The sequence below is a fragment of the Mytilus californianus genome, unplaced genomic scaffold, assembly GCF_021869535.1.
Source record: "Mytilus californianus isolate M0D057914Y unplaced genomic scaffold, xbMytCali1.0.p SCAF_8, whole genome shotgun sequence".
Classification (NCBI taxonomy): domain Eukaryota; kingdom Metazoa; phylum Mollusca; class Bivalvia; order Mytilida; family Mytilidae; genus Mytilus; species Mytilus californianus.
Genome location: NW_026262734.1, coordinates 107,156,307 through 107,179,073, shown reverse-complemented (window position 1 = coordinate 107,179,073; position 22,767 = coordinate 107,156,307). Strand labels below are relative to the sequence as shown.

The 22,767-nt window shown below is 32.3% G+C and overlaps 1 protein-coding gene and 1 long non-coding RNA gene across 2 annotated transcripts in view; one reads left to right on the top strand and one right to left on the bottom strand.

Annotated features, from left to right (window-relative positions):
• LOC127711748 (zinc transporter ZIP12-like) overlaps positions 1 to 22,767 on the bottom strand; it is a 55,586-nt gene that overhangs the window by 18,973 nt on the left and 13,846 nt on the right. Inside the window, exon 2 of the mRNA XM_052217861.1 lies at positions 1,787 to 1,873. The gene's annotated coding sequence lies outside the window, so the exon portion shown is untranslated. The remainder of the gene's footprint in view (positions 1 to 1,786; positions 1,874 to 22,767) is intronic.
• On the top strand, positions 18,865 to 20,140 carry LOC127711753 (uncharacterized). Its single transcript, XR_007986874.1, has 4 exons — positions 18,865 to 18,972; positions 19,409 to 19,495; positions 19,621 to 19,694; positions 20,038 to 20,140. It is a non-coding gene; the product is annotated as an uncharacterized LOC127711753 (long non-coding RNA).

The window sequence follows — 22,767 nt, the reverse complement described above, 5'->3', positions numbered from 1 at the left end:
CCATACTCTATGCTGATGTCTACAAAGGTATACATTACATTTGTAGATATATTAATACCGATTACTCACTCAAACGTTTCATTAAACAAAGATAATAATTCGGGTATACCCTAAAGCATAGTGTCTGCATCATTTTTTTTTAAGGTACATAAAAGTTTTTTTTTCTTAATGTATATGCATTCAGTGGCTGATCCAAAAAGGAGGGGGAGGGTCCGGGGGTTGGAACCCCCTTTTTTGACGACCAAGGCTTTTGAATGGGGACATATGGTTGGAACCCCCCTCCTTTTTATCCTTGGTTGGAACCCTCCTTTTAAAAATGGCTGGATCCGCCCCTGTGCATCCTTCCAAACGGACATGTAATGTAGACATATATATATATATATATATATATATATATATATTTGTTGTTTTGATATATATTGACAAAACAATTAAATGATTTGTTTGCCATATAAAGAATTAAAAGAAGGTCAAAATGCTATTTGATCTTCGTTAATTTACACATCAAATCTTATATATTGTATCTAATATTTCTAATTAATACCTGTTGTATAGAATACTTGTAGGATATAAGTGAATTAGTGAATTAAAAGTCAAATACAAAATTATGTAAATTGATTACATAAAATATGCACTACACTGAGTTTTACATTCTTATAATTACATTAGATGTATGTTTAATTATAATACGTTATTCTGATTGGCTAACTGCAATCTCGCGTTATTCCTTAATCAACTTCATTACACAATGAAATTTATCATTCATGATGACACGAGGTCCCACAATAAAGTGCACAGGTAAATTAAATAAAAACTTGAAAAAAATCGTGTTTTCATGATCCTAGCTACAAAATGTAATTATAAGTATTGAATGCTTCTTTATGTAACTTCATAGGGTTGTAAAGGCGTTGACCGTGCGCACATTTTTAGAATGAAGCGCTTCCGCGCTTCATACAAAATGTACTTCGGTCAACGCTTTTACACCCCTATGAAGTTACAAAAAGAAGCATTCAATTCTTAAATTGTTTTTGTGTGTGTGTTTTTTTGTGTGAGTGTGCGAAGGTTAAAAACTGTGTTTAAGGGCATACGATACAGTTACAGGGGAGTTAATGACGTTGCCAACGTAAAATGTTAATTTTCGCGACGTGAAACTGCGACATATCGGGAAAAGATGCATTTTTCGAGTTATTTTTATCATTCAGACTGATATAACTTGAAAGCGAGTTCGTGGACCCCTCTTTCTTAAAATGACATTAGGAATGATTACGTATGAAGATTATTTGTACCAATTTTTATGAAAAAGTCACCGATGAGATTTTTTAAAATTAGATAAGTATACAGCAAAAAAATCCGTTTTTTTCCCTAAAATCCTGAAACTATTATTTCCAAAGAATTGTTATAAAAATATAGAGCATATTTATGTAAAAGAGATTTTCCAAATGTTTTTTACAAAAATCCTATAGTGTTTATCTTTTGAAAAAGTTAGGTATGTCTATCCAAAGGATAGAAATGTTCCAAAAAACGAAATTTTGAGTAAATGTCTAAAATTTACATATTTGCATTGACTAGGTGAAAAATAGCTTGTATGCAAATTTTCGTAAAAAAATCACCGTGGGATCAAAACTGTTACGTATGCCCTTAATGGTTTTCTGACGTATATTCTTTTTCCATATTTGTTCCATGGTTGAGGTTAATTGTTTTAAAAGCATGTTTGATGTATGAATTCTTCTACCAGTCATTATTTTATCGACTTAAAAGTGTGCGAGCATTTACAGAGAAATCTTACCAATCAAATAGAGATCTTTTCTGATAATCCAAATAGTTCATGCAGCATAAAATTATATTCACATTAAACATCCCCAATCAAAGCCATCTGAAATTATAAAGTATTAATACTAAACAAATTATGTATGATTAATTTGATTTATCTTTTAATTTGTACAGTACAAGGTTAAGAATGTGACAGGTATGTAGGTAAAATGTAAGAAGATCAAAATATAAAAGGGCAAAAGTTAAATGAAGATGAATTTTACCTGTAAGATCATCAATTACAAAACAAACAGGTAACTTATTAGTATTACACGAAACGGTCGTCTGGCGTAACATATTATAAGTCTGGTAGTTTTAATGATTTCTTACTACTCCTTCTTATCTCACACATCACCATAATCGTAAGTTACCAACACATCAATTTTTCAAAGCCTTAGATGGATTTGGCTCTTATTTTGAGGTCCTCTTTAGTCATATAGCTCTTCGTGTGTTTCGGTACTTATATATATTTTGCTTCGGACTCATAAGATTTATAAAGAGACTGAGTTATTTTCACTTTTTCACGAAATCTTTTAAAAATAAGTTATTAAGATTGTAAGAATGTATGTAAAGTGAAGTCATATGTATATATGTCATGTATTTATATTTGGTTCAAACTAAATATTCAATGGGTACGTGTAGTTTGTTAGATAAAGCGGTTGAACAAAAGTCTGTTAAATTGTAAGTCATGATGAGTCAATGGGTGTTTTTATTTTTGCGTGTGTCCATTTCGTGGTTTAAAGGTTTGAAAATATGAAGCATAAAAACAGGCATGGATTGGACGATAAAAACTACCATCCATTCCTTCAAAAATACATCTGTGTAGTCTCAAGATGAAGAATTTGAAATCTAACGACTATGTTATTTTGTAAGCAACATTTATATAAACAGACAATGTAACTTTACCATACAAAATGTGTATCAGTGTAAAATGAAACGAAATTCTCGAAATGTTCGAAATATCATCGAAATGATTAAAACAAACGTTCGCTTAAGATCATATAGACCAACCTCGAAGAAACGTGAGGTTTTTATATGTTTATTTGTATACTAAAATGGAGGATTGCAAAAATCTTTCTCTGTTTTAAGGATGCTTGCTACTCTGTTTCAAAATTACAAGCTTTTTAAAAAAAACTGTTATAAATTGATAGTAAGATGTATATAAATAACGGGAACTGAAATAGCAGAAAAAATGAAAGATCCGTGTCCTTGTTATTGAGATAAAAGCCATTGAAAATTTGGCGGGAAATGATTCTCTCGTTCATTTAACATTTTAAAACCTTTTTAAAAAATTAAAAAACAAAGAACAAACGAAAAAAACAAATACAAATACAAAAAGGAGCAAACATCCTTAAAGTCACACCTGATCCTAGACGAACAGTCGTAATAATAAATGAAACTTTTAATGAAGCGTTTAACTTATTTTCCCTTTTTTCAAAAATTACTATTAATATAATCATTTACAAAGACCATTTTGGAAGATTTTACTCCTTAGTATTATTGCTTCACGCTTCAACTGTACTTGTATGCTTTTATTTCTTTAAAGCACAATTGTTCCGATTTTTAATTTCTTTGTTTGTTTTTATGATTATGAAATCAGGATTCGTGCAATACTATATTTTATCATATCTCAGTATAATCATATTTTACGCCATACATTCAACAACATTCATTCATATTCAATTTTGTATAACACTTATTGCAGATTTGTCACAATACGTAAATATTCTAGTACCATACTATCGTATGTTCAATTTGAAGGTATCAAAGATTCATTAGAACAGATTTTATTTGAGTACTTTCAAAATATAAAAAATATCAAAACCAGAAATATGTATTGCTTTAAAGTCCATATATACAGTTAAAATAGTATCACCGACAAGAAGGTCGGGCGTTGACTCAACGACACGGTTCTTTATTTAGCAAAACAAGTTATTTTAAACGCTATTAATTTTGACAAATGTCAGTTTATTGTATGCGACCTTGATGATGCTTAACGCTACAAATATACTATATAACAAAAAAAGGTAGTAAGAACTCATAAAAGACACGCGTTTCTTCCACACAAGACTCATCAGTGGCGCTCGAATCAAAACAAAACCAATTCCGAAATTGAACAGCATTGAAAAAAAAAAAAAAAAAACAAGAATGTGTCAATAGTACACGGATGCCCCACTCGCACTATCATTTTCTATGTTCAGTGGATCGTAAATTTGGGGTCAAAACTCTAATTTGGCATTAAAATTAAAAAGATCATATCAGAGGGAACATGTGTACTAAGTTTCAAGTTGATTGGACTTCAACTTCATGAAAAACTACCTTGACCAAAAACTTTAACCAAAAACTTTAACCTGAAGCGGGACAGACGGACGGACGAACGAACGAACAAAGGGACGAACGAACGAACAAAGGGACGAACGAACGGACGGACGAACGAACGGACGCACTGACCGAAAAACATAATGCTCCTAGGTGGGGCATAAAAAAAATGCAAAATGGTGTGCCAAATTTGGCCAATTCGAGATTTACCGAAAGTGGAGAAACCTCAGTTCAGAATGGTTATAACACTTAATGAACAGTAAGTGTACAGTATATAAATAAAACATAGCTGAGAGGGTGATAGAGCAGATTGTTACCCCGAGAAAACATTGTCAACTGAGGCGAAGCCAAGGTTGACAATGTCTTTTCGAGGGGTAACAATCTGCTCTTTCACCCTCTCAGATATGTGTTATTTAATTTATTATACTGAATGTTCTGTTATTACTGTCGATTAAATTTCAAATCAAAATAATAAACTATGACGATCTATGACGTCTTGTACATAACAACCATCCGTATTTAAAAAAGCGCACACTTGATCAAGCGTCTCCGTGAAGGGTAATAGAGTATTTGCCATAGAATAGAGTCGTATTTAATAAAGCACACACTTGATCAAGCGTCTCCGTGAAGGGTAATATAGTAGTTGCCATAGGATAGAGTCGTATTTAATAAAGCGCACACTTGATCAAGCGTCTCCATGAAGGGTAATAGAGTAAATTAACACCCGTATTAGCCAATCAAAATATGGCATTTTAACGTGAAGTATAAGAAAAACAGATGGTACATCACTGATAGATCATGTCACGATCGGAACACTGAATAATAGTTGGCTGATGCGGATACCATCGGGTACGTATACGCAACGTTGATCGGCAGTGGTATCTTCCCAGTGGTTGCAAATGCTCATCAAAGATACAAGTTTCAATAAGGGTGAAAAGTGTAAGATCGACATAGACAGAAATTACTGTTAAATTTCCTACTAAAAACAGACATTTCTAAATAGTAAATATCATATTTCCGATTTTGCACGTGCATTTTCAATTAGAAAAACAGATCGATCGGTATTAAAAGTTTCTACACGTTTTGTACAATGAAGAAATGAGACGTAGGGTATATGTCAATGAGACGTAGGGTATACGTCAATGAGACAGCAACCCATTGACACACATGACAAAAAGACATGCATCTAGTTGTTCAACAATTAACTAATATCAAGCTATATATCGTACCTAGTCAATACAACTGTGAATTAATTTACAGATGTAAATGATCTGAGAACCCATGGGTCAATTGACCAGTAAATAACAGTAAAACCCTATGGTAAAGAGGTGTGATCGTTTTTCTGTTAGGGATGCATAAATACGTAGCATCGTCCGGTCGGAATGTGGGCGTTCAATTCGATGGTAAACACGTTTAAATGAAATGGACACATAGATAACAAATCTAAATTATTATACACCAATGTTTTATTTATAAAGATCAGGAACATTTTAGTTCTACGTTTATATTTAATAGCTTATAGTACTACGCGGGACAATGATAGCTAGATGTCTTGTTTTATTCAATGGACAGCAATTTCGATAAGTAATAAAAAAAATAGCATCATTTTGCATTTCACTATTGTTTCCGAATATAACATTTTTTTATTACAGAAGTAATTTCATGTCATCTCATTATGTAATTTAAAAGAATTATACTAGTAGTAAAAAATAACATCATTCTGCATGTCATTGTTGTTTCCGAATTTAACATTGTTTTTGTTCCAGAAGTAATTTCATGTCATCTCATTATGTAATATTAAATAATTTAGTGATGTCGGAAGTCGTAAAGGATTTGCCTGTTTGTCAAATTAACATAATGCACTGATAAAAGTCGAAGGGTTATTATACATGTATATATTATTATGTTACAAAAACTTATTAGCTGCTTAGGTTGCAAGGGATGGATCTGTTCGTCAAGGTAATGATTTGAAACAATCATACTAGCATTAAGTGTGCTAAAATTGAAACGAGAACCGACTTGTAAAAACTATACTCAGTCTCATTTCCAATGAGAATTATAACAACACAAACACAATGACAACAAATAAAATATTATGAAAAACGCACGTGTGTATTTAAACATATGATTGATTAATGATTGCTTGCTTGACGTGCCGACAAAAAAACAGTCATCATTTTGAAATACAGTTATCCTGGCACTGCCAGTATTATAGTTTCTATCTTTAAAGTTTTAGTAAAGCTCTGTATTTATAATATGTTTATCCTGGCACTACCAGTATTATAGTTTCTATATTAAAGTTAAGTAAAGCTCTATATTTATGATATGTCGTGTTACATAATGCAGGCCATGAAACATCACATGTGAAGAATGTCAAAACATTTGTAATATAGGCTGACCTAAGGCTAATTACAAATGTATGACCAATGCGTTTATCATGCAAAGTCCCTCGATTTTGACACTAAAGTATCTTTTATTGTTACCAATGTTTAAGGTTATGGAAAAACATCTTATATGCGACCAATAATGTACATTCTGGACAAGAACATGATTATATGATATAAATATCAACAATGCTTTGTACTCATGATATCGACGCACCCAGTCGGACTATAAACTTACTAATTCACGAGATAACAGTCAAAAGAAAGGCTTGGCCCGTTCGGAATAAATTAAACTCTTGACCTCCTGCATGTCCTGAACTCGAGGCAAACAAGCTATCTTATTACTACCGGTGCGATTGAAAATGAAAAGATATATCTGATTACGCTACAGTCAATAGTTCACGGACATGCAGCAACACAATTGCTTAATTGTAGATTATTTAATTTCCAGTGGCAAATATTTCATGGTTACATCTAGGATGTAAACATGTACACAATAGAACCAGACTAGACATTTGAAAAGGAGCGGGTAACTTTGACGAACTAAAAGAAGACTGTAAAACGCTAGTTCAAACCTCTCTAGCCATGGAGACTCCTCGGGTTAATTGTATGAAATAAATGTGAAGTTCTCAAAATCATCGGTACTGCAGTCAATAGACTTATTTTAAATAGATACTAGCAGTTGCTAAAGTTTATTTCTAGAGAATACAAAGTAAGGAAAAGTATGGGGTTATTTTAAAGTTAGAATGTATGAATACAAATAACAAGAATTTGAAATTATTTTGGAAAAGTATAAAAATAGAAATGGTGACAAATGAGAGGGTTGTAGTGAATTTTCACTGCAGTGCCCAGCAAGGCAAAGTCAGACGAGATCTAACAATATTAAATAAAAGACAAAAGTGCGCGAAAAAACATCAAAAATTTTTATTTGTAATTATCAAAGAGAAAATTGACACCCATCAGCACGTGAGGTCATATTTGTATACCTCATCTAACCAATCAACACGAGGGGTCATATCTGTATATCCCATATAACCTTTGTGTCCAACAAATTATCCTTGTGTTTAGTTAAATGATGGTGAAACATTGGCCGTAAACTTCGCACCATTAATGACACTAAAACTTCACACCATTAATGACACTAAAACTTCACACCATTAAAATTAAATTAATGTTATTTGACCAATCGTCTTGAACATTCATGAAATATTTGCCACTGGACGTTAAGCAACCAATAATCAATCAATTAATTGAACTCAATAATAGTGATTTGACAAATGAAAATTTTAATCGCTTTGATACAAATACACATGATATTTTACACCAGACGAAGCAAAAGTTGAAACACATAAATAATGGCAGATGTCATTTTAGAATAATTTAGCTTCACACCTTTTCAAAAGTACGGGACAAGAATTTCAAAAGTACAGGACAAGAATTTCAAACGTCAGTAACTGTTACGACATATGATCTAAAAAGGAAAAAGAGAGGTTTTTGTGCACTTACAACAGGTTTAACCCCCACATGTTGTGCCTGTACCAAGTCAGGATGTCTGGAAAATGTGTTATTCGATGTTGTTTGTTCGTATATATTTTGGGCGGAGTCGGATGTTGATGGTAAATATTTATTGGTGATTCCTATCATCCTTTTTACACATTATTAAAGTCATATAAAACGAGTTTCTTGAAATTTTAATGTTATCGAAATTATTGAACCAATGCATTCATATATACTAATTTATACAATCATATTTAAGCTAGATTTGGGTTTCTGGGTTGTATGGTCTGTTGTTTGACTGTTATGGTTGGACTTAACCAACAGCACACCTTACGGACTTAGGGGGATGAGTAAGGGCCTGAAAACAGTTATAACAAACACAGTGATATAGGTTTTAGAACTTGTATCTTCAAAAGCGCAAGAGAAAGTGATATAATTAATAACAATATAATAGTATATAATGCAAATAATAGAAACATATAATTCATATGATTTTACAATATAATTGATCAATTAATATCTTTGGTATACAAACTTTACGTTAATGCATGAGCATATGCATTTATCTGACGAACACGGATGCTTATAATATTTCTTATAAATAAAAGCTTATTTAGCATTCAAATATGTAAGCAAGATGCGGACTTAATCTTAAATGTATGAGCATAATGCAAGACCTAATATTTGAACCTAACGGAGCATAAAGCATGTGCTGAACAGCATAAAGTATTGAATGCATAATATCTTAACAATGGACATGAATAAACATGTTGAATTCTTTTATCTTTCGACTTATAATCATGGTAGAGCATATATTGCGCTAGTAAAAACTTAAACTATATAAAAACCTATTAACCCAAAAATAATCAATTCCGACGATGAGCATTGGTTGAGAAATATTCGAAATCGAGACAAACTTAGCATTACGAAACTAATCGTGAATATTCAAATAATATAAATATTAAACAATATAATATGAAATGGGGAAACTAGCTTTTAAAATATATATGCTTGCTTTGTATAAAAAATTCATGACTCGTAATAATATAGGGCTAAACAACAAGAATAGTTTACGATAAATAATTTCTTATTAAATTAGCCTACACATGTGGAAATTACGCATAAAGCGTTTATTAAAATAATTGACATCTTACCCTTGCAGAACTGACCTTAATTCTTATTAAGTATGAACAAGCGATAAGTTAAAATTATCATTTCCAACATGCGAGCGTAAAACTAAATTCTATAAAGCGTTTAAAAATACCCTTGAGTACAGAAAGTTTGTGAAGAATAAACCAACCTTTTTTTGAACATATATACATCTATTTACACTGATCGAGAAACAACAATTTGGTCTTAACTTCTTTACTTGCAGAACTCATAGATATTTAACTTCAACTTTACTAAATGAAATGGAAACGAAACTTTACGAAGTTTCATGATTCAATTGAATAAAATAATGAAAGAAACATATTAACCTTGAATAATTAAAATACTTGACTCACCTGAAAACAGTAATAACAAACACAGTGATATAGGTTTTAGAACTTGTATCTTCAAAAGCGCATGAGAAAGTGCCACTTTTGAGACCGAAATTCACTTGTTCGATTTTGCGTTACTGTTTCAGGTTCGACCAATCAGATTCGTTAAACACCCGAGCCACTTAGTTACCCTGATAATTTGGGGTAAAAAGGGGCGTGGAAAGGTCTTTGCTGGACAGAACAAAGAACCCTAATTGACCAGGTTACCTAGACATATGTTGTATACACAACAACTTGTTTGTGTTTAAAGGACAATAGACTTAGTAAAAAGACATGTCTAATTGTGTCCACTTAGCTTGTCGCTAAACATCTTAAATTGATAAAAATAATGCCTAAACAAAGAGAAAATATAAAGTGACAAATGCCAAAGTAAATATCTGTTAAATTTGAACTTTTTATCTTAAATATATCGAGAATATAAAATGATTTCCTTCAACAATAATGAACGAATATAAAACAAAAATACTTTTCATCAATACTGCAGCTTCGAAATGGACTTTAAATAAATAAAATATCTTAAACTTATTCCTTTTTGCTGAAAACTAAATTTTCACAAAAATATAAAATGAGGTCTAAAATGACTCCATGACACTAGTATAAGTAACTTGAAAAAAACGACTAACGGTTGGGTAACCAAAGACAAACATCATAAAATAGCATAGTGGTATATATATTTATTATCTAGACTAATAAAAAACAAGCTTTACTACTTCCATTATATAATTGCTAAAACTACATGACAACATATAAAAATATAACAATATAACAAACAATAAATGTATCTATGTTTTGGCTTTCTCGGGGGCTATTCACTTTATTCTAAACAACAATTGAAACATTATTCTAAAAATAAACTATTAACTATAGGATGCGGTGGATACCTGCAACATTGTGTCGGCTGCGGTGGCTACCAGCAGCGGGGTTTCGGCTGCGGTGGATACCAGCAGCGGGGTTTCGGCTGCGGTGGATACCAGCAGCGGGGTGTCGGCTGCGATGGATACCAGCAGCACGATATGCAAAATAATCCCATGCTTACTTATAAAATAAATTAATAATTGGAACTGATAATTAAGAATATTTACTATACTGATGTATAATTGACTTGGGTAAAAAAATAATTTCTCCAAAATTAACATGGCCAAATTGAGCGAATTTAATACCATTAAATAAGTGAAAGCCCCACAGATAGATACATCATTTATTGTGATTTTATATTATTTTTGTTAACGTGCGTATGTGCGAGGGTGTTCTCACATGTTAAAATAATCAGTTGCAGCATATATATATAAAACCCAAAATTTGAACATTGAATCAAATCTAAGAATCTTTATCGATAAGTTCGTTTAAACTAGGATTTTTTGGATCCTCATTAGGCGCTTACAAGTCTACGATCAAACGCTTCTTTTTATTGTATTTACCTTCTGCCACATCGATAGGGTTAATGCGGTACTGTTTAAATGGAATAAAATCAAATGGTCCTTCTAAATAGTCTTTCTCTACCTCCGACTCTATTAAGTTTAAAACGTGTGCTGGTTGAGATAACGCTGACCTTAAGTTTTTGCACTCAATAGAATTATATGGTAATGTTGTAATACCTGTGGAAAAACCTTGACTTATCCCAGAAACTAGGTAATTCTTAAATTCCTTATTTGGATGATTTTCTAATTCATGAACTAAATTACTAATCACAATGGGTGTTGTTACTCCTAAACTTAGGGAGACTTGATCGTTTACATTTTTCTCTGCATATTGGACCCGATTTTGTGGGGTCCTAGTGCCTCGTTTTTTGAACTCATACAGTCAGACTGTTTTAGAGTGTTCTCCTTAACAACTTAGACAAATATGTAAATTTCTACAATGAGGTCTAAAACAACCTGTTTTCCCGTTGAAATTATTACAAATTTCCTTTCCTGAATGGTTAGAACGCTCCCTGCAGTGTATGTCTTGATCTGACCTATATAATCATGTCGTATTCCTATTGCTGTTGTTTCACTGATTACAATAACTACTTGAGTGAAAAGAGCTACTGCAAATGCTACATGTGTTAGGTTTAATGTTCGCAAAAATATTGCAAAATAAAGTGTTATTTCTGATAGACCAGTCAACAGGAATATTGTTATGCCTTAAATGAGCTGCCGCATCAGCAGAAAAGCGTTTATGGTACTCATAAAATCCCTTCCCCGGATACCTGGTGGCTGGTTCACTCAAGCTTAACTCGTAGGTTCCTGAACCAGAATAGTATGGTATCAGTAAAAAAAGATGTTAGATTAATGTCCATACCTGATATAATATTCTTTCGTAACTGGGGTGAAATTGTTTCCACAAAAGGTAGAGTTTCTGCAGAATAGCCATGCGCTGTTCTCACCATGTTCCCTGAGTTTCCAATATTTAAAAGCTTTTCCTCGCTTCCTGCGGCTGCGTTCGGTGCAGTTCGTGTGTTTTGCAATGCATTGTATGCTGACTGTAGATTAAAATTTGACCAACATTGACTTGAATTTGTGGTATTATGATTAATGAGATTGGATACACTTTCAACCGGAGCGGAGACATATACATTCGGTGTTTCTACGATTCTACTGGTATTTTCATTTGATCTGGCTTGAAGTAATGAATTCACCTTTCCTGTTAAGCCAGAAACATTCTGTTGAAGGGTTTGAACGGTCGATGATAATTTTGACACAATTCCAGTCAAAACACGATTGTCATTACTGGGCGTGTTTTCATTATTATTGTTTGTGTTTGGTGCATCATGGGATCGCGGATCCCCATCAACACGTGCGTTTTGCAGTGGCAATGCATGATGGTATACCGCACTACCATTTATGGATTCCTCACCACGTGTGTCTTCGCCTCGTGCTTCCTCTCCACGTGCGTTTGTTGTGTTTGATGTGATACCTTCACTATCGGAATTTTCGTATCGTTTCAAAATAGGTACTAATGTCAAACGTTTTGCATTTATAGGAAAACCAATATTCTTTTCTTTTTTTTTTTTTTTTTTTTTCTCTAACTGCTTTCAGTCTAGCAATTGTCCAATTTTCAAGTAATGTAGGATTATAGACTGCATTATTGTTTTTCTTTTTCCTAATCGGACCCATTGCGTCCGTGCATGTGTATAAATGTAATGTTCAAATGCAATATAGGTGAATACATAAATAAACAGACCTCAGATCTATGAATAATAAAACTCCAAATCAAAATATTAAATAGCACACATCGTATGAATGAAGACTTTTTCGCAGTACAAACACGTGGATTGTTCGAAGTATATTCCATGATTTTCCTGATATTTTTACATCACGTGACAGGATAACTTATTTGAGTTAATACTAAACTCAGAATAAGCCAACACTTATAGTTTTATGCACAGCAGTTTAAATACTGAAACAACTTATTTTTGTAATTAACTAAATCAAAAAACAAAATTAAAATCTGCTGCTATGAACTGGCAGCTTAAAACGAGCTTATTAGTACTTTACTTATATCTCCTATCTGATTGGCTAAAAAATCTTCTAAAAATATCTCAGTTCTCTCAGTAATTTCTAAACATACCTCTGTTCTCTCAATTTGTATTCTATAAATATCTCATCTGACGTAGGCAGGAATTATATATCGTATAAACTATATAGTTTAAATCTGTAAATTACCAACTAAGTCCTGCATGCACGTTTTTTTTTTAATATCTATTACGAATCTATAACGTATTATCGACAAATAATATTTCAATTAGTGATTGTTGATAGGAAGCTAATTAACTTTCGAGTGTGTTGTCGAAGTTTACCGGATTGTGTCATTGATAAACAAACAATACAGAGCACGTGGAGCTCGTTACTAATAAGTAAATTGTTAAAGGCATAATATTTTTTTTTATTTTCCATTCGTTCCCAGTTGTTAATTAAACTTTTTCATATCAGTTGTTAAATGATTTGATGTATTAAATGTGTTCTTTAAGAATCAGTTATGACTATTTACCTTCCAGTATAGGTTTGTTTACATTCTTTCATCACGGTTTTCCCAACGCACTTGCTAACGAGAGGTCACGTGGCTAAGGTCACTGCATACCGGAAAATACCGGCGAATTATTGACAATAATTCAATAGCAGTACATTTATGAAGATTTTGGTAATATAAAGGATTTTCTTTTAAAAGAAAGTTCACGTACACTTGTTTTATAGTAAAACTTACCCATTCAAGTATATAAAACATGTTCAACTTTTTTTTAATTTGAAGTTTCATATGACTTTAAGGAAGCTCGCTCCTCTGTTTCAAAATTAACAAGCTTTTAAAGAGACTGTTATAAATTGATGGCATATAAATAACCGAACTTGAAAAGTAGAAAAAAAATGAAAGGTCCGTGTCCTTGTTTTGAGATATAAGCAATTGAAAATTGGTTGGAAATGATTACCTCTAGACATTTATACATTTAGCATTGGCAAAATTTTTCAGGCTTTCAAAAACCAAGGAAAAAATAACAAGGATTTTTGAAGATTTTCAAAAATGGCTTTTAAAACTATATGTAAGAATAGTAGTTTAGCGGGCAAATTTTTTTTTTGGCACTACATGTATAAAACTAAAGGATTCCGAATATCTGACAAAAAGTAAAATACAAGAGCAGCGAACATCCTTAATCACATTTCAGTTAATAATATTGATCAGATGTCGTGCATTCTGTGATATTTGAATTAGATTAGTACATGTAATTTCATTGATGTCGGAAGTCGTATATGATATAAATATGTTTTTCAAATTAAAATATTGCACAGGTAAAACGCTAGGAATAATACAGGTATTATCATAAGCTGTCATGTTTGTAAAGGATGAGTATATCGGTTCACAAGAGTAATCATTACACATGTAAATTCTGAATCTATAATCAAATAGCGAAGGATATGGGTTTTGCTCATTATTGAAGTCCGTACGGTGACCTACAATTGTTAAAATCCGCTTCACTGGGGTTCTGTTGGATAGTTGTGATTTGGGAATCATACCACAAATTATTATTTGATAAGGAAACAATCCTGCGATTATGGTATGACGGGTTCCACTAGTGAAACATGATCTGTTCTGAAGCACCTGAAATCACTTCCGGTTTTATGTTTGGTTCCGCATCATGTTTTCCTTGTGTAGTGTTTAGTAGACTGTTAATTGTCTTTTTTGTCCGATTTTCATTTCGGCCATGGTATTTACTGTTTTTTTTCGAATTGCAATTTTTAATATTCTTCTGTCTCTTTTTTCAAATTAAAACATGGTACAGGTGGCACTTAATAGTGGTATAGTAGTGTAAAAATAATAATTTATATGAGGTATTTCCGTTTAGTAGTAATTCTTTATCAATTAAACAAAAAAGATTTTTATATAAAGCAGTTTAAAGTCAAATTTATACAAAATAATAATGGAGATCACTCCTTGTTTCTTGTCGTTTTGTTAACGTTAGTTTAGTGGCAAATATTTCATACGTCATATTCAGGAATCTTCTGCAATCTACGACCCTAAAAATTGTTTTTCAAGGTATTTTTATGTGCGGAGAGCGCGGTATTCTTCCTTCACGAGATTATTTTAATAAATGTTTTTTTTTTCAGTAGCAAATGTGCAATGCACCAACATAAAGGGAAAATATAAATATAATGAACCAGTAAATATGTGGGTCTAATAACTTAGATACAATCGATTGCAAAGGTAATTTTTCTGGCAGGACAAAAATGTGTTTCTGATATTTTTCCATAGCTGGAAAAGTATGGACATCGACTGAAAAGAATTTGTAAATATATGAAAGGAAATAACAAGAATATGAAAATATTACATCAGAAGTGTAAAGGTTTGCTGGGCAATTGGTTAAGGATGTTCGCTACTCTTGTGTTTGACTTTTTTGTCAGATATTCGGAATCCTCTAGTTTTATCCATGTAGTGCCAATAAAAAAAATGTCCCGCTAACCCCTACTTTTCTGTTCATAATTTTGATACATATAGTTTGACAAGCCATTTATGAAAATCTTATAAAATCCTTGCTATTTTTTCATAGTTTTTGAAAGAAAAAAGGTGCCAATGTTAAATGTATGAAAAATCTAGAGAGAATCATTTTCCGCCAAATTTTCAATTGATTATATCTCGAAAAGAAGGTCACGAACCTATGATATTTCTCTGCTTTTTAATTTTTAATTGTTATTTATATACTATCAATTTATAACAGTCATTTAAAAAGCTTGTTATTTTTAAACAGAGGAGCGAACATTCTTAATGCAAATCCTAAGAAAAATTCAAAAAAGGGGTAGAACACTATTGCCTATCGATGAAAGTGGGACTCTTCCCCATCACGAACGGACGTGTCTGCGTATATATACATCCCACAAGCCAAACGGATGCCCCCTTTAGCATTGGTTTACTGCTGGATGGAAGAAGTCCACGAGTGACCATATTTATATATCCAATAAACCATTAGAATATCTCAGTTCAAAACAATAAAAGAACATTATTCCAATAAAGAAAATAAACCGAATGGTAAAATGTACATGCAATGTCATATTTTTCCAATTTCGACGCTACCAATTACAGTATATTTTTTTTCTTCTTTTTTTTTCTTTTTGCATGAATCCATAACTGAATATATGAAAACTCTACCATATCTACATTTGACATTCTCTACCATGTCTACATTTGACATTCTCTACCATGTCTACATTTGACATTCTCTACCATGTCTACATTTGACATTCTCTACCATGTAAACTATAAATACAGGGATAACAGCACAGCTTGCAGACACGTCCTCTAAAATTAAGCCCAACAATATTAGATCTGAAAAATTGGGAAAGGCTAGAAAATCTTTTGTTTTCCCCTAAGAGGGATTCGAACCCATGATACTGTAAAATTATGGCAATTCCGTGTGAACTGTGTTTAGAGTCGTAGACCACTTGTCAAATTACAGGTGGTATATATAAATGTGTATAAATATATATTTTACCAAAGGGATGTGTATTAATTGTGTTTTACTTCCAATTGTTTACAGAGCTCGACAGCATCTGATTTGCTCGCATGGTACAGTAGCCTAATGATTAGATTACAAGCAAGCAAAATTTAACCTTGGCTGCCGCAGTATTCATCTAACCCTATGGACTTGTTTCCGGTTTACCACTATACTGTGCTAAACTTTTTCAATTTTTCAAAATTGCTTTAGCAGTAAGTAAAAACAACTAATTTAAGTTTTCGATTTCAGGGACTTTGATCTTTTATTTCAAATCTTTGATGGTCTATGTAAAATTGATTTACATTTTTGCTAACCATGTGTATACCTCTAGATGTTTTATTATATCGTTTGGTTGCTGTATCATTAACGTAAACCAATATGATTCTCCCATTATTTATATAATACGACGAATGATATATCATTCCTCACTTCCTTATTAAATGATTTGTTTTCCCCCAAGGACAATCATAACAATTACATACAAATGCATCATATTAGATGAACGATATCAATAAAAATGATTGATCCGCAGTCACGTGTTTATTTTTCTTTGTAACAGAGATCACATTCACAGTCTGAAAATGTAATTTGCTTTTAATAATGATAATAATGATAGGATGATTTGCATGAATTTTACATTTGTCTAATGTTTCAAAGAAGTTACTTCTTAACATTTTGTAGTCTGAGGCAAGCAACATCCCTTTATTCAACGCCTTTATGGAAGCTTTATTTATGTAATATATTGAACAAAGCAGACATCTTTAAAATAAAAGGCTTTATCTCCTAACTTTACAGTTGCAGAAACTTTGCCATTGCCAAGTGGATCTAGCAGTGAAAAATCCTTTCCTTGTGAATAGCATCGATATATCAGAGCTATTTTCTGACATTAGACAAAAAAGATCCCAAAAGACATTATGAATCATACACTTTTTCTATTTTTATAAAAATAAGAAGATGTGGTATAACTGCCAATGAGACAACTCTGCACAAGAGACCAAATGACACAGAAATTAAAGGGGCGCAATTGGTACCCATTAGAATACCTACAATCTGTCGATAAACTTTATTGCCGAAACGTACATAAATATTATGAGAAAATTAATAGCTTCTACCATCTCATCATACCTCCAGTAAGTATATCTAGCATACTTACCTTTCTCATTAGAGAAGAAGGCCTTAAATGAGTTGCAGAAAATATATTTGCATTCAGATTTACCAAACGACCATTTAATTAAATAGGAAAACTTTTGTTTGATAAAATTGTGTGGAAGTGTAGTGTAAAGAGTTGAAAAGTCAAAATTGTCGACAGAATCACAAGGACCATCAAAAGCACGTAATTTATCTAAAACACCCAAAGAATTTTTTACACTCCAAAAATAGTTAATTCCACTATTTTCATATATTTTATTACAAAAGTTAATGATAAGTTCTTTGATAGTAGTTAAGGAACTCGTTTAAAGCACTGAAAGATAAGTTGTAGAACACTTACTAAAGGCGGAGATGAAACGATATTTTACTGTGTTTTCTGTGTGTAGTTTATGTATCCAATACATAGTAGGGACCTTCAAATGTTCAGAAGAGGCCTTAAGCTGTGATGTGGTTATGATATGTTTGTTTACTATATGACACTCTGTAGAGCGCACAGACTTGAATGTAGAAGAATTTAAAATTCTTAAGAAGATCCGTGTAGTATTTACGGCATGCCACCACCACATTGTTGGCTGCTTTGTCGGCCGGTACAAACACAACCGCTTTGAAAGTACTTTAAGTTTGTTTCTTATTCTAGAAATAGGCGTATTATGTACTCTTTTATTTATTTCTAAATTATTTTCAAAATGTGATTTCGAATATCCACAACATTCATACATTTATTTAAATAAGAATCAAGAGATTTTTTATCAGATTTTCCCGTTTACACCAACTTTTACAATACGATGAAAGAGCGTCTTTTGTGACCTGACGACACTGTTTCCAATCTATTTTAGATAGAGGACGACATTTTGGTCCTTTTTTCAAAAAGTTTTTACCTCTCGGTCTTGGACGATATTGAGGTCCCTCGTAATAACATGGCCATACTATTAGGTATCATATCTAAAATTCGACGATTCACAGTCTCAAGTTAGAGGAGTATTATTTTTTACATTGACGTCTGATGTTACTGACGTATAATTAGAAATTAAACTTCTGCTGGTTTTTTTTTTGTATGTATACGAAATAATAGGTGGTTCTGTGTTATCAAAAAAGGGAGGTATAAAGCTTTGAATGGTAGAGTCATTAAATATACTCGATAAGTTGGTGAAATTAATACCTCTGTTAATATATTTAATTTTCAGAAAGTGCCGTTTATGATCTTAAGGTTCATCGATACGCGGGAACAGCCTATGGTAGCAAAAAGCTGTAATTATACGCGGATATTCATACAGTGGACTGAAGAACGAGGTGTCACACTCCTGGAAAATATCATGTAATTTACTAATTGGTATTTGACCTAGTTTACATAATAATTGATGCCTACCATTGTTTTTATTTATAGATAGGAGATCAGCAAGTGTATAATTTATACGATGTTTAATTCGTTGATTTCGATTGATACGTTTGCCATGTGTACTACGGAAGCCCATTTAGGACCTCCTAAAAATATATGTTTGAATTCGAAATCACCCATGATACCTATTATTACGTTGTCTTTTCTCAACAATATCAATGATATCAATAGAAGAAGTTTTAGATATGTTCCCTTGTCCAAGTATATTGTCATTTAGACCCAGGGGTATGCTGTCTGCAGTCTTTTAATCCAAGACCGTTCGATAATTTTACGGGAATCTTCAAATTATTTATGCGATTGCCCTTGTTGTTCACTTTTTACTGAAAATGTAATTTCTCAATGTCATTTTTTGCAGGTTGTTTTATCACTGTTGGTTTCATAATATGACTGAAAAAATCGCATTGAATACAGATATATTGATACCAGTCTGCAGCTGCAAAAGGTTAGGTTTTTTAAGTGAACCTGAGAAATAGATCTGTTTGTTATTTTTGGAATTAGTTGGATAATTCAATCATAAAATTAAATCTGTTTTGCTTGTCATTTAACTTTAAATTTCGGTTGTTGCAGATGCTGTTCTGATTGTGGGGGTTTGTGAAATGGAAAGAAAGAGATACATACAGAGACTGTTTTGAATCTAAGGAGTTAGTACAGATATGATATAATTATTAGATATGACTGTAATCTCATCTTATCAGTGAATGTACAAACATTTATTGGAGTTCTATATTTCAGTTAAAAGACTGTTTTTTTGTCATTTGTGTGTATAAGCAAGGCAAATGGACTTGTTTGTTAATAGTTAATTACTCATCTTACATACTTCTAGAAAATATTATTTTATTGGACTGATTTCCTCTGTTGTATGCAGAATTGATATTATAATGAAGCACTAACAATAAGAAAATTCTATCTTTACACGAGAAATTTTGTTAAGTCTAGATCTATATATATATATTAAAATATCTACATGCTCTTCTTCTTTTTTAGGGAAAAATGAGCTACCAGAAAACCTTTGAATTGATAGGTGCTGAAAGTTTTTAAACTGTTTTAACAAGCACATTAAAAAAAGTAAAAAAAAAACAAAAAACAAAACCAAAACCAAAACCAAAACAATACCAGGTCGGACCTGTGTGGCTGCATGCAATAAATTTTAAAATATCAGCAAACAGGAAGTAGACATGGCCGATCTTAAAATTGCTTATGGCATCAACTCAAAATATTTTCAAGCTGCAGATCAAAAATAAAAGCATTCCTTTTCATAGAAATAAGTGGTTATTAGACCTCCTATCATAAAAATCAATAACATATTACAGTCACATGTAATATCCAAAATACAAAAGGGGATGTATAATTATATATACGAACTATATGGTATGTCTGTCCCTCTTTCTTCCCATGTCATGTTACATGTATATATGCTCAGAACATTTTAATGTCACAAGGATATGAAAAAGATACAATTCAACCATGTAAATAAGACAGACAGGCTCACATAACAATATGAAAGTTCAGTATAATAGAATTGTCTATTAACATACTTTATATCCAAAAGTACAGAATTGCCTTTCTCAGAAAATTTGAATGCGTTATAGAATGATACTTGTATAGTTTCTATTTCCTTGGATCTGTATCAATATAATATAAGGAGATGTGGTATGATTGCCAATGAGACAACTTTCCACCAGAGACCAAAGTAAATGTTAGCAACTATAGGTCACAGTTATGTACGGCCTTCAACAAGCCAAAACTGCATAGCAATCTATAAAAGACACAAAGATTACAAAGAGTAAACAATTCCAACAAGACAACCAACTATCTGATTTATGTTCAAAACAACAAATGAAAAACAAATATGATATACAGTACGTAACAAATGACAACTACTGAATTAAAGGCTCCTGACTTGGGGGGACAGGCACTTACAGAATGTGGCTGAATTTGTTTTGCAGGTTTTTATTTGATCTTCGAACTTTTAGGATCAATATTCCTGAATGGATGGCAAAAGGGGTTGGATTAAGATAAATTTTAAGGCATCCTCTTATGAACGAGCCAACCCACTGAAACTAAACATTACAGTCATATTCGCAATAGGTACTATTTTGGATCAACAGAGAATTCAAAATGGCCACCGAAGGCGATGAAAATTTACTTGAAAACCCAATAGAATATGACTTTTGACTTATTTTCAACTAGGACTAATACAAATGGTCCCAGTTTTCAAAAACAGGTGAAATAAAATCAAATGATGCAGAAATATTCAGTCTGTCAATGACTTTTACAAATCTGCTTTTTACATTGCAAAATTGCAATGATTCAACCTGATGATAACAATTTGGACATTTAGCTATACATAAACATTTTTCTTGGCTCATTTTGCCTCCCGAGGGACCAAATGAGTCATCGTACTTTTCATGGTGTGTAGAATAGAGGTTGTTTCTTATATGCCAGTTCATAATTCGATGTGACCACCATGCCCACCATGCCCACCATGGCCCAAAATAAAGCATAATTGTAAAATTAGGTAATCACTTAAAAACCATAACAGATGCAGAAAATATGATCAGTGGGTGAAAAAAATATTTTCGGAAGGTCAAAATTAATATACATGTGTTCAATGTTTAACATATCCTACAATAGCAAATTTCATCAAGATCACATAACAACACTTAGTACATACCACCTATAGAATATTCCTTCATGGTTTGAATTCATTTCAGTTCACGTGTTCAGATATATATATATATATTTATATATATATATATATATATATATAAAGTACCAATATGTCCCTGATATCTTTTGGAAAATATAATCAAAAACTTAAGTTCTCGTTTGGTTTAAATATGAACTTTTTACCGCCAATGGTGACCACGAGTCCTACTCCATGATGGGTCTCCGATCGGAACCAAAATAAAATACTTGTTGGGAACCTCAAACGCAAACACTGAAATCTAACAAGTTTGATTGTATTGGTTTACTGGCTTTTTAAAGCCAAGACCAATCCGATACCTTTTGGCCCTTGCGACCATATTGGGCTTTCTGTTAGGTAATAAAGTGAAAATATATTGTTACGGTATTTTCGTAAATTACATTCAAGGGTGATTATCCTTCATGTGTTCTACAATATAGAATATAAATATGATTTTTCTTATGGTTTCAAAGTGTCCTTCGGAATCCGCTAGGACCCTTGTAAAATTCTGATCGGTACCATAGCAAAAACAAATGTTAACGGTCTTCAAAGGAAGACTTTAGTTATCTGTAACCTTTGAAAGGGTTTATTCTAGGTTTTTAATTTTTTTAAACAGGGGACATGTAATGTGCAACACGGGTAAAATGGTCTGACATTGTATGAAAGGGAGACTGAACAGGAACTGGTTACGATTTTATATTAACTGAAATACAAATTGAAAGATAAAACATGCACGTTCTATTGGGTCATCAAACCTTTGTTCCATGTGTACCATGTTGTAGAGAGAGGTGCATGCACATAAACACTTAATTGTTATTTACAAATGTATATAACATTCTTGTTAGTGTTTGTCTGGCTTCAAAGAATTTATTGATGCGAGACAGGTGTGCGCTTTACGGCGTTGGCGTCGCTGCTTGATCACGTTTGTGATTAGGTTACTTAAAAGAACCCCTTTTGACAACTCTATGATATTTGGCATGCTGTTGTATAAGCATGCATATTTGGTAAATCTCGTTTCCATGGATTTT